Source organism: Phodopus roborovskii, unplaced genomic scaffold (genome assembly GCF_943737965.1).
Source record: "Phodopus roborovskii unplaced genomic scaffold, PHOROB, whole genome shotgun sequence".
In the NCBI taxonomy this organism is placed as follows: Eukaryota; Metazoa; Chordata; class Mammalia; order Rodentia; family Cricetidae; genus Phodopus; species Phodopus roborovskii.
Window position 1 is genome coordinate 55,974,043 of NW_026126433.1, and position 18,065 is coordinate 55,992,107.

At 43.1% G+C, this 18,065-nt stretch overlaps 1 protein-coding gene and 1 long non-coding RNA gene across 6 annotated transcripts in view; one reads left to right on the forward strand and one right to left on the reverse strand.

Annotated features, from left to right (window-relative positions):
• LOC127223757 (uncharacterized) overlaps positions 1 to 13,287 on the reverse strand; it is a 29,820-nt gene extending 16,533 nt beyond the window's left edge. Inside the window, exon 1 of the long non-coding RNA XR_007834644.1 lies at positions 13,174 to 13,287. This is a non-coding gene — a long non-coding RNA (uncharacterized LOC127223757). The remainder of the gene's footprint in view (positions 1 to 13,173) is intronic.
• The window catches only part of Esrrg (estrogen related receptor gamma), a 544,752-nt gene continuing 539,811 nt past the window's right edge, over positions 13,125 to 18,065 (forward strand). For 3 of the 5 annotated variants that reach the window (XM_051186534.1, XM_051186533.1, XM_051186539.1), the window contains exon 1: positions 13,125 to 13,362. The gene's annotated coding sequence lies outside the window, so the exon portion shown is untranslated. Of the gene's footprint in view, positions 13,363 to 13,575; positions 13,683 to 18,065 lie in introns of those variants that run through there. The other 2 variants (XM_051186536.1, XM_051186532.1) reach the window with 1 other exon arrangement.

Genomic DNA, 18,065 nt, shown 5'->3' on the forward strand with positions numbered 1-18,065 from the left:
AGCATTTCCCTCTAAGAGACCTAAAAGTCACACACAACTAACAGCTTCATGTACTTGGAAACCACAGGCAAGAGAAAATAGGGCCCGAGGCTAGAGATGGTTTGACATGAAGCAGTGTTGGATTGACTGTTCCCATGCAGGTCGAAAGAGTGGAAATTAAGCAGGAAAATGATGTGCTGACTCTGTTACCATGGTGACAGTCTGGGACTTCTCTAAGAGTCAGCAAGTGGTAGGTGGTGGCTATGCCCACCAGCCAGAGTCTAGTGGAGACCGATTGGTTTTAGAGAGGACCTGCATAATGGAGCCAGCATTAAATACGAGGACATTCTACCTATACCTGGGGAGATGAGCAGCTCCATGTAACAGTATACCTCCTGATCATAACAAAGAGCCCTGGTCACAGCCTTCAAGGTCTGACAATATGACAATGCCTGCCATCCCAAGCCTGGTTGGTGCAGGGGATATTTTAGTGGTGACTTTGTTGGCCTAGGCTATACCCCATAAGAGCCTGAACTGGGAAAGTGACAGCTCTCTCTCTCTCTCTCTCTCTCTCTCTCTCTCTCTCTCTCTGTTTCTCTCAGTTGAGTTGTTAACCTATAAAAGTGTAGTTAAACATCATAGGGTTATGGTTAGAGTATGTTATATTGCAAACAGCACACACAACAACAATAATAATCGTTTGATCTTAAGTTGTTGTTAATGGTTATTGTTTTTTGAGATGAAGTCTCACTACATATCTCAGGCTGGCCTCAGCCTCCTCTGTGTGCTAGGTGTGACCCATTTTAATTGTTCCTATGTAAAAGCAGCAGATTTGTATGGTAAAGACCACAACTCTATGGTATGGGGGACAGCTGCTGTGATTGACTTCCCAGTCCCTAGATGGCTTGCTGTCTAATCCTTGGAAAGTTGGGTCACATTTTTGGTGCCTTGGTTTTTATATTTTCAAAGTGGAAATCACAATGGGACTGAAGAGAGTCACACGCACAATGTAGTTAAGAGAATTTTATGAAGTGATGAGTATTTAGTGCTTTGGTCTGGCATGCAGGGTGTCTGAATGTTGACTCTTCTGTCAAACAGAAAACTGTTGTACAGGTTTAACATGAAGTTATATTAAATGCAGTTTGTGTGTGTGTGTGTGTTTGCACATGCACTCGTGTACCTGCACACACATGATCATGCAAATATGCTTGTCTAGGATGTACAGTAAGGCTGGAGTGAGAATCCAAAATAAATTAGATTTGGGGTTTCACGACTGTATGATTATCATTGTCTTTAAATGAGAGCTGCAGAGCTAGAGTAGTTTGAGAAGCTTGGCTAGGAAGAAATTCAATTCTGTATCTGATCAGTATGATAAGCTGATGGCCTTCTGTGCACTAATGTTAAGGGAAGAAGTTGGAGTTCCATGTCTAGAATTTATGATAATTCAAGGTGTGGTCCTATATACTTGTAATCCCAAATTTGGGAGCCTGGGGTGTTAGGATGGAGAAAGCAAGGTTAACATTGATTATATATGCAGACCTCATCTCAAGAAATTATTGTTACTATTTTTTGAAATAAATAAGTACTGTGTTCAACATTGGGCATCATCGTAATATAGAGACCAGCAGGGAGATAGGTACCATTGTTAGACACATTTCACAGGAGGTGAAACTGAGTCACAGAGCCAATGATTTATTTGTTTCAGGACACTGAATTAAGCAATAACCCAGGGCTTCAATCCACATAAAATTTCTGGAGTTGACATTCCTTACTCTTTAGTCTCCAAGGAAAAGGTAGAAGCTACTTGACTGGCCAAGACCGCACAGTAAGAGAGGGGATGTATCCTGATAATGTTATGCTTTTGAGCTTAACCAGCAATATTTTTCCACTCTCTCATCATTAACAGGCTCCTATCAGTTGAGCCAATGATGAGGACTCAGTAGATATTCTGTGAGTGAATAAATGTTAGGGACCTAAGCCTTTCTGTAGTTGACACCCCCCAAATTCTACCCTAGTAACAAGATGTTCTAAACCACAGTTTACAGTGAAAACCAGAAGAGTCATTCAAGCACAGATTTCCTGTTCCTAGCCCTGACCCTGCTGTGTGTCCATCAGAGTCATCCTGGCCCACTGTGTCCTTAACATGGAAGAGCATTTGATTGGAAGCCAGTTTTTGACCTACAACAAGAGCCAACTGCATTTGCAGCAGACTGAACCACAGTAGTTTTATTACATAAAGTAAAGCCATAACAAAATGATATTGGTTTTCCTCATGAGTCCTAAAGCAGCTGTGAAGATGATTTTAAAAGAGGAATTCCCAAAATGTATAGAGCAATCACGGCATTGCCTCCCCAAGTGAATATTTTGAAGGGAAATGCTAGTTGGAATTTGTAGTTGCTGGAGTATTTAATAAATACCACTTTCATTACTGGGATGGCTTTCTTCCTAAACCAGATTTTTCTAGAAGAGGAGGGCAGCATGGAGGAGAAGCATGTGGCCATATTATCTGCTTCATTGTTGCCTTCCGTGTTTGGGGTAGATTCAGTCAATCCGGCCATTTTCTGAGTTCCATGGGCCACCAACATCCCTGCTTGTATCTGAGTCCTTCCCAGCACTTTGGCCTTCTCAGTGAGCTTCCACATAGACAGTGGGGCATTGCGATTCCATCTTGGACCCTGTGTAAATGGTGGAGAAGCCCCAAATGACAGTACTTCTTCAGGTGGACGTCTGTTACATTCTATACAGACCTTTCCAGAAAGTGAGTTCACCTACGGGAAATCTGAAACCAGTCAATAACTAACATTTTTATATCAGGTAACCTGCTCACTGTTTCAAAGCATGCTGTGGTATAAGAGAGTGGAAATTAGTTCCCTGGCAGGATGTATTAGGTATCTGCACAGAACATGGGTGCCCATAATTTTGTTGGTTCGCATTTCTATGGTTGGAAACCTCTTCTTTCACTCTGTATCTACTGATAATTTCACAATTAGAAGGTTGTGTCAGTGTAGTAATTTTTCTTCAATAACTAATGATCAAGTCATCTTAATTTTCTTATTTTTCAGTTAGTTGTGCATCTTATTGGTATCCTCAGGTTGTGAAAATAACTCAAATCAGAATAGATGCTTAATTTTTTAAAAATTAAGTTTATTTATTTATGTGAGCCTTTTTGTGTGTGGATATGTATACCAGGCATGCACATGCAGGTCAGAGGACAACTTAAAAAAAAAAAAGTGTTTCTCTCTTTCCACGGTACGTGGATAGGTGTCCTGGGATTGAACTCAGGTAATCAGGCTTGGCATCACTTCCTCCTGCTGGGCCACCTCACTGGCCCAAAAGACACTCTTGAAGACAAACCATTGGTGGAGGCAGCGTCTTCATCTGAGTTTCCCCCATGGCATATTTTCTCTTTGACAATCATTCATTTTCTTACCATAGACTTATTGTATACCAGCTTGACTTTTCTAGTTGCTAGAGATAATCATGTGTGGGGGGCATCCTTAGAGCTCACAGAGATGGCAAGTAAGACAGTGAGATGAAGAAGGAAGGTATCAGCTGCTTTGCAAAGTGCTAAGGGTTATGGGAGAAGAAAAGGTAGAAGGGACAAGAAGGGCTTTCTGGAAACAGGCATGTTTCAGTTTTAAATATCAACCAAGCTGGTAAGTTCTCCCTAAGAGAATGACAATGGGCAGAGTCTGGAAAGAGCTGAGGAAGCTAGGGCAGCATGGTCCAATGGGGTGTCAGTCCTGAGAAGTACTGGGCCCGAGAGGGTTTTCTAAGGTCAGAAGGGACAGATTTTAAACAATTACACAGCTTGTTAGCATATTAAATAATTTCCAATCTGCTTAATTAAAAAAACATCAGAAAGTGCTTTTTCTCCCTGCCCCCTTCCTTCCTTTCCTAACATGCCGTGGATGGGGACTTTTGACATTGCAACACAATATGTTTACATTGTGTACAAAGCTCTTGTTCAAGACTCATGATTAAGTTACAAATAAGAGTCATCCCCCCCCACTCCCTGCATCTCATAATGTTTTAAGTCAACTTACTGTTTTGTGTTGGGTACATTCATTTTGCCATCCTCCCTGTAGGCACCTGGGCTGTGTGCTGGATACTATTGTGAGAGCAATTAGATCATTGCTCTGTGCCAGCTTTCAATGCTAATACTATCTTGCTGGCAGCCACCAGTAGGGCTTCCGAGGAAGGATGATCCAGGAAAGTATAGTTGTCAGAGACCTGAACCTCAGTTTTCCCCCATAACATACCAACCTTACAAGCTTGTTGTGAAGATTTAATAAAATCACATGTAAAAACACTTTGTGAATGAAAAAGCATTAAAAAAAATCAGTGCTTCATGCATCTTTTGAAAACTTACCTTCTTGGTATCTTCAATGAATTAATCCACTATTATTATACTATCTAGGGGTCATTTACAAAGAACTTTCCAGAAAAGTTTTGATGGTGAAAGGATAGGAATTTGGACTCTGTAAACTGCTCTGTTTGGGGGCAGTGTCTAATTATTGATACTTATTAACATTGTATATTCCTCAACTAGTTTATTCAGCTGAGGCCTCATTTATCTGTAATAGCTAGTGAGACTCAAATTTGCTGTGTGCTAGAATAACTTGGTGTGTGTGTGTGTGTGTGTGTGTGTGCATGCGTGTGTGCATGCAGGAGTATACAGGGCACAGAGTACACGTAGAAGCTGGAGGACAGCCTTGAGGTTGGTCTTTACATTTTATATTGTGTTCACATGATCTCCCTGGGTTTTCCAGCCTTTGCCTGCTGTCTCCTTTGGGAGCCCTGGAATTGTAGATAGATATACTCAGCTGTCTCCCTCTACATGGAGGGTTTTCATTAGCAAGTGTGACTCCTTAGCTGCTGCCTTTGGATATTCTGACATAACTTCTGCAGAGTGTAACTGGAGCAACAAGTTCTAATTAGTTCTTTGGGAGTTTTGTGTGTGTTTTGATCATCAAGTTCACCTCTTCTCCTCCAAATCCTCCCAGATCCACACCCCCTTCCCCCCTACCTACTGAACTTTGTGTCCTTTTCTCCTCCCTCCTTCCCTCCCTCCCTCCCTTTCTCCCTCCATCCCTCCCTCCCTCTCTCCCTCTCTTCCTTTTATTCAAGAATCCATTAAGGCCAATGTGTGCTGCCTAAAATATCCATTAGTATGGAGACTTTCCTGTTGCATGTGGTCAGCCTACCAGAGGCTACACTCTTAGACAAAATGGTTACTCCATCTTCCAGCAGCTAATGGCTGCCAGTAGCTCTACAATCAGGGGTAGGATTTCATGCTCAACTTCTCTCTCCATGCTGGAATTTCATCTTGCTAATGTTTACACAAGTCTTGTGTGTGCTGTGGCATCAACTATGAGTTTACATGTGCAACTGTCCTATATTCAGGAGACACTGTTTTGTTGTCACCCACCACCTCTGTCTTTTATGGTCTTTCCACTCCCTCTGCCACAGTGATCCTTGAGCCTTGGAAAGGAGGGTTGCACTCTGATTCTCTGCATTGTGGTCCTTTGTGAGTCTCTGTTAATCACTGTCTGCTGCAAACAAACTTCTCTGATGAGGGTTGAGAGAAGGGTTGAGCAAGTGATTAGATTTATGGCTGAGTTGGGGAACCACAACAGATGCTAGTCCCTGTAATGAAGTGCTCAGTATAAAGAGTGTTGTTGCTGAAGTTTTAGACTATGGCTAAAGTCCCCCCTTTGGGGACTGTGGCTGGATAGCACATGATGCTTGAGTGTGTTACGGAGCAAAGCCACACATCTCAGGGCAGTTGCTAAAGGTACAGACAGGAAGGGGGCGAGTCCTTGGATATCCTTCCAGGGCATCCTCCTCCACCCCTGACACTTTTCTAACTTCCTCCCTTCCAGTGTTCTAACTTTCTCCTACTAGACCCCATCTCCTGGTTCTACCGCTTCCCAATGGCACCACAGGCTAGGAGCTAAGTCTTTAAAAACTATGGGCTTTGGGGGACACTCAAGATACAAATACAACCTTAACCAAGCAACAGGCTAAAAGTAGATAAACATCAGTGTGTTCGATTGCCTTGTCTTCTGGAAAGGGGACTATACAAGGAGGCTGAAAGGGAGGAAGCTGCTTCTAGCAGCTACCCATATTAACCACTCATCAGCCATGACACGTGGCGTTTCTTTGACCCCTTCCCCATCAATCCTCAAGAAGTTGATTTCCTTCTTGATGGTAGGGCATGTGGCCCTAGGAAGACTCAGAAAACTTCTCAGGGATGTAATGTTTGGTATGCTTTCCAGGTCCTTCCCACCCTGCGGTAGCAGCTGTATGAGGGTGAAGATATTAGAATGAAAGCCCTCTGGGTTCTTTCCCATAGCTTTCTGGAAACATCTTGACTTTTATTATTGAGAGATTAATCTGAGTGCTTGTGTCATGTACCTGTGGCTTGCCCAGCTCTCCTAACTGGCATATCAAAAACATTCTCATAGACTTCTTCCTATGTAGGCAGAGATTCTCCCCTGACAGTCATTCATTCACTAGTTACTTACTTACTTACTTATGGAGCAACAGTTGTGCTCTACACCCACTGTGAATCAAAAGATAACTAAAGCACCAATTGCACTAGCTGATGGCAGAGTAACAGTAATTTGAGTACAGGGCTATGGTGGAAACACAGGAGGGTTTCCACAGTGGGGAGCATGAAGGTGCCATCTTGGAAGAGCTCATAAAAGAGGTGACAGGCCATGTATAGTTGTTTCTACTCGTGACTACCTTTGGATTACGACCTCAACAGGGCTGCTCTGGAAGACTGACCGAGAATGGTAGCAGGGGGCTGACTCAGGATAGATTTAGGTGTCAAAGGCTGGGTGGTTTGCCCAGGGACTGCAAAAGCAGCAGCCACAGGCTGTAGTGAGCCATACTCTACAGAGTTCTGACTCTAAGTTTAGTGTTCTTTCCATGACCCTGAGTTTCCCCTGCTGGTTCAGCAGCTGGCAGAGCCACGCCGATGAGGACATAGTCGGGAGCCAGTGGCATCAGGTGACATTGTGTGCATTTTTTCCAGTTGAACCTGGCTGCTAGGGAAAGCTCTGTCCCCCTTCCTGTGCACTCAGGCAGTCACTGTGCCATCCCATATAATATGGAAAACTGAGCTTTGAAATGGAGGATTGTGGGAATAACCCAAAATTCAGGGTGCCTGGAGACTTCTATTCTGCAATGGACAAGTCTACACACTCAAAATCACCAACATTCTGCCAGGGTGTTACATGTTTTACATAATTGGAACTTGAACAAATAAATGTAGTTTTATTTCAGGCTCTGAGATCATTTTCATTTATAGCTTCTCACCTTATCTTTACTAACAGCTTTGACCATCACTCATTTACTGGTGGGTCTCAAATTTCTTCAGCCACAGATATCTTTTATATCCTACTATGACCAGTGGAATCAGAGCTGTACTAAAATATTTTAAACTCAAACTATCTCAAACGCAATTCGATATTTGCTTAATATTAATTTGCATGTCATTAACAACCTACCATTGATTCAGTTGTTCAATACACAACACTGGAATTAGCTGACTTCAATTCTCTACCTTTTCTCCTCCCTCCAGACATGTTCAGATTCTATTCTGCCCCCATTCCTAGGCATCTCAACACCTGTAGGATAGGCCTCTCCTTCCTTGAAAAACAAAACAAAACTATACAAAACAAAAACATTCCCCACCTGGATCTGCCTTGCTTAGCAGTGTTGCCTAGTCAGTGCAAAAGCATTAGCCCTATTTTCATTCGATGCTGTTCAACTCTTTCCAGCAGGCTGATACTCCTTCCTCTATCAGTTAAGTAAAATACCTTGAAAATAGATTTCTTTGATGATGGAGGCTTTTATTGTCTCTCAAGGCTATTATTTTGAATGCTAGTGGTTATTACACACTACCGAGTTTCAGTAGGCATGGCATTTGCCTTAAATGATTATCTGTTCTCTTTAATCTCCATTTTAAAATAAGCTATTGTTTTATTCCAGGGGCTCTTAACCTTTTTTTTTTTTTTAAATCAGAAACACATCTGGAATATGATGAAAATTATGAATCTTTTATATTGAAAACACCCTCTTTCCCCTCCCCCCTTCCCTTCTTTCCTCTACTCACAACTTTAACATAAAAAGAAATATAAAAACACCTCATGCATGTATCTTTGAAGTGGTAAAACTTTGGTCAGGACCTTTGCCTTATATTAGTTTATTTGCATATTTTCATGTACCAGCCACAGGGTACCTGCCATTTTAAATGAATATTCTAATGAACTTGGTTCTAGTTAAGATGTGTGTGAGAGGTACCCATTTTCCTTGAGTTTATACTACAGTTTTGGAGGTAAATTGGGGATAGGGCAGTTGATCACACAGCTGTCTGGAAGTACCCTTAACTAGTTCTATGTAGAACTCTGAGAGGTTCTATAATGAACTGTAATGGATATCAACATGGATTCTTGACCAGGGGACCTGAGTTCTTGGCTCCACATGTTTTAATAACTGTGGAAACCGTCTAGAAATATGACTCAGGTGTAAAAGGTACATCTGACTGACAACCCTTTTGTATTTATAGCATCATTTTTATTTCTACTGTTTCATTATCCCAACAAAAACCAGGTGAGAAAGTCAATGGGTAAAGCAGACCGAGTTCTGGAATCTTAGCACTTGGGAAGTGAGGAAGGTAGACCAGAAGTTCAAATTCATCCTCAGCTACATGTTGAGTTGGAGGCTAGCACTGGCATTGTGGATTACATGAGACTCTGTTTCAAAACAAACAACAAAACAAAAACAAACAAGAAACACTTTGCTTCTCTCTCTCCCCTGCCCCACATGCGTGCATACACACACACACACACACACACACACACACACACACACACACACGCACAAGAACACAAAAGTCAATGAGCATAAGCATTCAAATCAGATGTGTAACAAGAAAGGAGCATAGAGAGAGGTGCACCAAGAGTGGCCACAATCAGCAAATACACAAAAGGACAAAAGGTTTCTTCTGGTTCTTGTCCCCAAGTCTCTATACTGTCAATCTCTGCTTTTCAAAGTGTGTCATCATTCCATTCAAGTTGCTTCTTGTTTATGCATTGAAGACAATGACTGGACCCATTTATATCAAATTAGGTTGTGTCAGAAGGAAAATATATTGCACATAAGCAAGAATGATGACTAGTGACATTCTGGTGGTTGTACTAGATGACCAGCATTTGTGATTATTGAAAACTTCATCTTGTTGAAAAAGGACACTTGTAAAAACACCTCTGGGTGTTTGACTCCAGCAACTTCTGTATGCTAGGCAAGTACTATACCACTGAGCTACATCCCCAGCCGGTGAATGTAAGTTTGAACATACTTTTGTCTATGAATTCTGTTTCTCAAATGACTCTGAATTATACTACATAACTAGAGGTAGGAACTTGAAGGTGGCTCACTCAGCATGAGCTCTTGAGCATCTTTGTTTATATTAGTGCCCAATCCAGTGATGATTAGTGGGATGCTCATGCTTGCTCTTGTTTTCTCTTTCCCCTCCCATTCTGTTCCAGACTCCTAGAGCTAAAGAGACCTTAGAGATTAGTTTAACACACTAGGGAACCAATGCCTTTGCCTGAGGTCACACAAGCTGTCCAATAGCAGATCTAGTGAGCACCAGACCCTAAATGTCCTAACTTTTTAACCACAAAACATACATGGGAAATGCAAAATCAGCTACAACAACCCATGTGCGATTACATTTCCAAAAGCTCTCTGCATATCCCTGCTCATCTTTGTCAGCCCCAACATCATTCTCAAGGTAAGTAATCTCACCATTAATCTGACTTTGTTGTTTTCCCTTTTCTCCATTCCTCCCTGGAACCTGAGCTCCTCCTGCCTCAGTCTCCCCTGTGGGTGCTAGGATTCCAGCAGGGTATACAGTCATGTCAGGATGACTTGTTTTCTGCGGACTGTTACATGTTTTCAGATGAAAGGGTGAGGAAGCCTTTGTTACATAAAACTTCAAATTCTACCAGATTCTATCACTGTGCTCCAAAGAGTACCTCTGTGTGAATTAATGCACCAGAGACACAAATGAAAGCCGCTGTTAAAATTGGCACCGCGCTGCATAAACAGGAAAAGATGGGGGAGTGGGGAGGCATAATTCTGATAGAAAAGAACTGGAAGGTGGGGAAGGGATTAAAAATAACCCCCAAACACTTAGAGGACAGGATGTCCTGTGCAACAGCGAACACCTTAGAGCTGTGGAAGAGTAGACTGGTCATAAATAACAGCGTTGTGGATGTAGTAGGGTTCAAACTTGGCCTTCACCAATGGGTAAAACTGGAATAATGAATAGAATTCAAAGAGGCAGAAGGAAGGAAGGCCCGGCATGCTGGAGAATGGGTAAGGACAGTGTTCACTGAGACTGTGAGATGGCAATGAGTTGCCAGCAGGATTGGTCCTTGGGGGGTGGGGTGATCAGTCTGGGTGTGATGCCAGCTGCTGGCAATAGGTTGATAGTGAGAGCTCACAGCTCTGAATCTAAGCTGTGTAACCTGGATCTAAACTTCTCCATGCTGGGATTTTCTTGTGTAAGGAGGGGCTAATCCTCATCTTCACTCTCCTGCTGGGTTGGAGAGTGAATTTGGTTTCTATGTTGTAAACAAAGTCAAGCTTACAGCCTTGCTTTCTATGTATGTGTCCCAAGCTGCTTAGTAAACCCTTTCAGTCCTTCCTGGTTTGGCTGGGAGGTTAAATTGAGCATGCTCCAACACTATTGACTAATATATTTAAGATGAACACAGAAAATAAAACCTTGGAAACAGTCTGAGTCTGAACTTGGACCAGCAACAGAGAGGCATTCTTGAAAGAGTTGGAGAATCTTGGCTTTGAAAGCACCCATGCAGTCTGGGCATGTTGGTGCATGCCTACAATCCCACCTGAGCACCTAGGGGAAGTCTTGCTGGGTGGTTGAGGCCAGTCAAGTCAGAGCTACATAAGAACTCCCCCCACCCACACACACACAAAAGAGCAAGCAAACAGACAATCATCTAATCATCTATTCAGACCTCTGGAGAACTTGAGCATTGACTGCCAAGGGAAAAGACCTCTTGGGCTTTGCACTGATGTGTGGGTTGCTGAAGCAAGTACAGCATTTGCCTGAAAAGAAAAAATAATGTATTTCAGGGCATTAAAGTTAGTCGGGGTTATTCTTATTATTATTATTTTGATATCCTGGAGTTAGGTCATCAAGGGAATGGTTCTGATGACAGTAAGTGAAACAACCAACCAACCTAACCCACCAAACAAACAAACAGGAGAACTCAATGTTGCCTGTTCACCAGTTAACCAGTATGTTTTGGCTATTTTCTGGAAAGTTACCAATAACATCTATAGACAGGCATGCTGAATAGTCTGTAGGTCTTTTGAATCAATGGCTCTGGTCACCTCTCAGCACCAAGGGGATGTATCAGCTCATCTCTTGGCAGTCCAAAGAGACTGTAAGCAGAGCCAGAGCATCTGGGCCGATTGTCAAGGGTGGAGAGGCTCTGCTCAAGTCTTGGGATTCTGCCATTCGTCAATAGTCCTCTGACCCTCTTAGTCTACTTCAGCCAGGCGCTCCTCCAATTCTGATTGTCTGGCTTTTGCATAATTACAGTGTCTTCCCCATGGGGTTTGCTAGCGATTCTTGGATTGTGACTCTAAAGGGAAAAGATGCAACAAGTGTCATGGTGTTCTCCCAAAGCTGAGCCAGCTTCAGTTAGACAAAGTATGTTCAAATGGAGAGATAGCAGCTGAGGATGATTTTGGGTGAGTTAGAAAGTTCCCTTCCAGGCCCTTCCATTTTTCATATTTGACATTCTCCTCTATGGGTTTCCCTTGCCCTCTACCTTGGCATCTACTGTCATGTTTGAGGAATTTGGAATCTGTAGGGTATAGTGAGGGACCTCAGCAATACATTCTAGAGAACAAGATCACAGTCAGGTTTGGGGGGAATCCCTCCTTTGTCTCTTCTACTACTATAAATGGGTTAGCAGTGACCAAGATGGACAAAATGTTTATTGGACCTGGTACTAGGCATCTGTATCTATGACCCATACACAGGGTACAGAAATCTACAATATTATGATGTCCTGACAGAGCTTAGGGGTGCCAGACAGTGAGCAGACAGCAAAGGAGGCCTGACAAAAATAAGTTATCTGTGCTGTGTAGTCCTGTGGTCATACCAGCTAAAGCATACCTTCCTGTTTGCAGATGGAAGTATTAAGGTTATCCTGGAACCCCTTCCTACTGATGTAGGGGAACCTAATTATTAAGATGACAAAGGCACTGGATAGTCAGCTGTCACATCTTTGTCCATATAAAAAAGTTTTACTGCCATTTAGAGTAAGTCAAATAAAAGCTATCACCCTTTATGTCCTTCCAAACTCCCCTGGTGGTGAGTTAGATACCAGCATACCCCTTCCCCCTCTCCTGAGTTTTCTACCTGGTCCATAGAACCCTCACACACAGCCTGGGACTCCTCTTTCTTCCCTACCCCCTCCTCATTAAAAGAAAAAAAAAAAAAAGATTTAAAGAAAAATAGCTGCGGTTGTATGAGGCCTACGCACCGGGTATGCAAGTCAGCCAGTATGTACCGCGAACACGAGTGGGGCCCTGGGTGGATTCTCCTTGGTGCCAGCCGATTCTCAGCCTGGGCCGGGTGGGTAGAGGGGAAGATGTTTATTTTTAAGGATGGGAGGTGGGTTGTGTAGGTCTGGGATCCGGGAACACAGCACCCCAGCATCGGGGCTGAAGGGGTACCTCCTTCCCCTCCCCCACTCCGGCTTTTTTTTTTTTTTTTTTTTTTTTCAAATTTATTTTGCCCAGGCGGGGATTGGCGACGGTCAAAAGGGAGCAGTTGGCACTGAATGTCACCCTGAAGGTAAAATGAAAGACAAAAGAGGAACGCATGCTTGCTTTTGCAGCGGCTGCGGCGGCGACGGAGGCAGGAGCAGCAGGATTTAAAGGGAAAAAAGAAATCACACGCACATACATACATCTATACACACCCAGAGGCGTCGATTATGCAAACGCAGTAATGCCATCAAATCCTGACAGTGCCGGGGAATTTTTTTTTTAAATAGAGAGATATATTTATTATTTTTTTTTTTAAAAAAAGAGGGAGCCAAACGCATGCAAAGAGAAACGTGCACATACCACGCAACCACCCGAGGAGAACCTAGCAGCCTGTCTCCTCTTCTGCCAAGTTATCATTAAGAAAACAGGGAAGGCATCATGACGTCCTGGGTCACAGGGAGTGCGGACCGACGCTACCAAGAGCGAAGGGAGGCGCCTGGGCGCTCCGGCTAGCCGCGGGCGCAGCTCGGCCCCTCGCAGCCCGGCTGGGTGAGTGCTGCGCCGCTCGGGACGCGGACCCCGGGGCCCAAGCAGGGCCGCTGCGCGCGGGGACACAGCCTGGGGCCGGGCCCTGGCCGCCCGCCGGCCGCCCGCCACCCCCTAGCCCCGCCGAGGTCGCGGAAGCCCAGCTCAAGGAGGCGTGTGTGAGATGTGCGATGTCCCTGCATGGGGGGTTTGTAGACTTTCCTAAGCCAAAGCAACCGGGGCTGCTACGGCTGCTTTGAAAAAAAAAAAAAAATATTAAAAAAAAAAAAAAAATCCCCGAGGACTCACCCGATTAACCTGCTGCAGTTCTGACCCTGCCAAAGGTAACTGCCCCATCCCTAACCATCAGCGTCTGGAAACAGACATTTGCATCTGTGTTTGCAGTCCTGCTTGGAATCCGTATTGCTACCCCTTCCCCCTTCACTTGCTTAGAGTCTCTTGGAGGGGGAAAAAAAAAAAACAAAAAAAAACAACAAAAAAAAAAAAAAAAAAAAAAAAAAAAAAAGAAAGAAAGAAAGAAAGAAAAGAAAAGAAAGAAAAGAAAAATAAAGGACACCCTCTCTCAATAACACACGCATAAGTAGCGCCCACCTCTTGTAGACTTGCCTGGCCCAGACTGCAAGTGTCAGGTGTGTGCTGGGGCACGGATAGATTTGAATTGCTGTTAGATTCCTTCTTTCAACACCCCTCCCATCCCCCTCTTCCCGGTTACAGACTTTCAGTGCTCTGTAAAGTGGTAAAGACCTAAGCCAGAGTTAGGACCCTGGGGCTGGGAGGTGATAGGGCCAAATGGACTTGGGGCAGGGGTCGTTGTGGGTGAAAGGGGCACCAGGAGTTGAAGGGTGTTGCCACTGGGCAGGTCAGTGCTGCTGTGCTGCTGCTGTGGTGCTATGTGTCCCTCCTGTCCTCTAAGCCTTTCCCTCCTCCCCTGGCTTTCCTATGCTTTCACCTTCCCCAGAGAGGAAGTCACCGAAGTTGTCTGGAGGTCACTGGACTAAGTATTTCAGACTGCTTATCATTCCTTGCCACCTTTTGATTCTATCAGAGTGCCTGCAGGTTAGAGCCCAGTGTACTTCCACCCCTCCTTGGGGGAAAGGACACCCAAGGCTCCCCCACTTTCCTCCTCCCTTTCAGCAGGGAACAGTCTCCTAGATGCAGTTCCTCATCCATCCAGAATTTTAAAAAGCAGTTCTGTACCAGCCTTGCTACTCCTGCCCCCACCTCCCCAGCCCCATCAAGCCCCAGAGCTGAGAGATGACTGTATGTGTTTATTGGGTTGCTTTGTTCCTTTGGATTCTGAGACACCAAATGGGCCTATAACCTCCTGCTACTTTAAAACAACCCTGCCCAATATTTGAAGATCCTGCAGCCCCTGAAAGTATATTTCAGAGCAGTTGAATGAGTTGGATCAGTTCTGAAGAGAAACCCATCTGTTTCCCACACTGCCCAAAGACCAAGCATGGGAGGGTGTTTGAAAAACACTCAAGTTCAGAAACAACCAAGTTCATGAAAAAATAAAAAAGTAAAGAGTCAGAAGTATCTGAGGGAAACTAGCTGGGAAGGACCAGAGTGGCTTTTGCCTGTCTTTGGCTTTGGTAGTTTGTTGTTTTGTTTTTCTCCTGTCCAGTAGATTTGGTGTTATCAAACTGAGTTAACCAGCCTGAGAAACAGGTCTGTATTTGTGTCAAAAAGAGGGCAGTTTGAAGGCCTCTCATGTCTGAACTCAGGGATGGTAGAGGCATTGACCTGCTGATGAAGGTGCTGCGACCTTGAAGGGGATTCGTCCTTGTTTTGAGGAAGTAGCCAGGCTAAGAAGAAGCCTGCCTCCGGGATCTTTCAAACACTGATTTGTGTGCTATCTATGCTTTTCTTATTTTGTCCTAAAGCAATTCTCATTACTCTCTAAATTTGCATTAGGTAGTATTAAGTGTGTAGCTGTTGTGATGGCATCACATTGCATATTAAACTGTCCATTGACTGTGGTGATGAGGTAAAGGATGTCTCATTCCCCCTAGTAAATCAAAATCGTTTAAGTCTTCTTGTATGATATGTACTGAAACCTTCTGGTATTCTTTGCTCAACAAAATAGACTAGATCAATCGATTAGGTTTTCATGTGTATGTACAGCTCAATTTATTCTGTGCAATTTTTCCAGAAATTAAAAGGTTACCAGAGAGTGCCATGTTCCCGTCTCCAACTGAGCACCACTTATTACCACAACAGTATTTCGATATTAAGTGATCTTCAAGATCTTTCATGTTTCATTTTGAGCTCCAAATTTGACTCAGCATGAGTGTGGCAGCCCAGCAAGATAAGGGCTAACTAAGTAAGCATGCAGACCACCAAAAAGCTCTCAGGAGCACGCCTGGGAAAACAGGATCTGAATAACTTCCTTCCCAGGGACCTTGTTCTCAGCTGTGCGAAGATTTTGGCAAGAGCCTGCCAGGGGTCATGGGCGTTATGTTCCGGACTGCTCTTTCTTCATGGCTTGTTTCTCCTTCGATACTATATACCTTAGTCCAACACTCAAGGCAAACTTTTGTGTTGTCCCTTGACACTTTCTAAGGGACAAATCCCTGGGTTCACCTGTCACAGGAAAGGTAATTATTTAGAAGATTCTCCTTTTGTTTACAAAGGTGGCAAGAAAGTAGCTTGATTTGTTTATTTACTTACTTATTTACTTTGATGCCTTGTGTGCTCTGCTCTGTTCATTGCAAACCTACTCATATTGGAAGGAGGTCAGAGTTTGCCTTTGGAGACTGACCTGTGATGTCAGTTTCAGTGAGACCTGGAAGATCAGGTGACCCTGGTGAAAGGATTTTATGAAACAATTCAGAAGATTGGTGTTTGTTTGGAAATTGTTGGAAGACTGTTGGGATAGAAAGCTTTTGAGGGAAAGCCACACTGATGAAGAGAAACCCTGAAGAGGTAGGCACTTTTGAATAATAGATTGACTATGTAACGGTCAACCACAAGATAAAATTTTTACACAGTATTTTTATGGCTTAAATTGGCTGCAGTGTAAACCAAGCTTACTACTCTATTAAGTCATTATACTCTTCAATTATTTAGCATTTCTGGCCAAGTTATCTTCTGTGGTCTTTTTTGTACACATCAGGAATGTTATGTATGGTCCTAATTGCTTGTTGTTAGTGTGGGGGCTTTACATTGGCACAAGGTTTAATTTTAACTTCTCGGGACAAAGATTAGGAAGAATATTCCATAGCCTGAGCTACAGCATTAAAATGTGCCTAATACAATCTGAGCTACCCTCACTAAGGAGCCCTGACAGTATGGGCCTCTCAGGTACCATGCATTCTGAAGGACTATATCTCTATTTAAATGCAGATCTTCAATTTTCTTCAGAGAGCACTTGGCAAATCTTTCAATCTATGCACTGGTAAGAGAAAAGCAACTGAAAATTTCTCCAGGAACAATAGCATCTGTCATTTTGAAATAATGATTACTAAGTATCACAATATTGTGATTCTTTAAAAAAAATCATTTAAAAATATCTTCCTAATGTTAAAAAAATAACATACTGGGTTTTTTTTTTTTTTTTTTTGTGCAAAAGAGACATTGTCTGTTAGGACTTTGTTGTCAGTTGGTTACAGCTGTGATGGAGCAGGTTTTACAACTCAGGTTTTAGGTTACCATTGCTGTTCCTGTAGAGTAACTAGGTGTTCAGAATTGAACAAGGAATTAGCCATGTGTTCACCTGCTTTCAGGCCTAAGTTAAGGTAAGGCACTGTAGGAGACTGTAACAAACACCTCCCTCCCCCCCACTGCCCCTTGCTTTTTGGTGGTTCTGGAGCAGAAACCCAGGGGATCCTGTATACCAAGCAAGAACTCTGCCACTGAGTTACTTTCCCAGCCCAGGGATATTTCCCCAATAGTTGGCTTTCATTTACTGTATAGAATTTGGAATCAGTGGCCCAAGGCTAAGAAACCCAAAGGGCCTTCTCTGAAGGGAGAATTATAAAAGTTCCCCCAGACTTTTGAAATAGGTTGTCGACACACATCTAATGTCTTTGATCCCTCACATTCAGTGTATTAGGAAAAGAAAATCTCTTTTAAAAAACCTTAGCCTTCAAATGAACATTCCAGATGAGTTTTTGGTCCTGATTAAAGTTTCTGGGATGATGCTACAGCTCTCTGGGTGCTTATCACTTAGATCACGGAGTTTTCTTTTTCTTGGAGGCTAGATAACTTCAAGTAGTCTAGCCTGGTTGTAAAAACTTCTCCTTAGATAACCTCCTCCACAGTGCTGGATATAGATCTGGCCTTCCATTTTCTCTCAGACATGGGCACTGCACACACACAAATGTATTCACAACCTTACAGAGTGACACCTGTGGCTGTTGAGCAGAGCCATAGCATCGTATTGGGTTGTCTCTGTTCATATTCCTCTGATAAAGGACTCTTTGTCCATTAAACTATGTAATGATAATAATTACCACAAACCAAGGGAGATCTTGAAATCCCCAATACTGGCTGGAAATTCAACTCAGAGTTGCTTTTTTTTTTTTTTTTTTTTTTTTTTTTTTTTTTGGCATGTCCACTTAGGTAAATAACCTTGATCAAACTCTGAAAAGGATGCTAAATGATGATTCGCTTGTTTTATTCCTCTATAGTATAGAGTCTGAGTTACAAATTATTTCATTTCCTTAGGAAATATGCATTTATAACACTTTTTGAGAGTTATA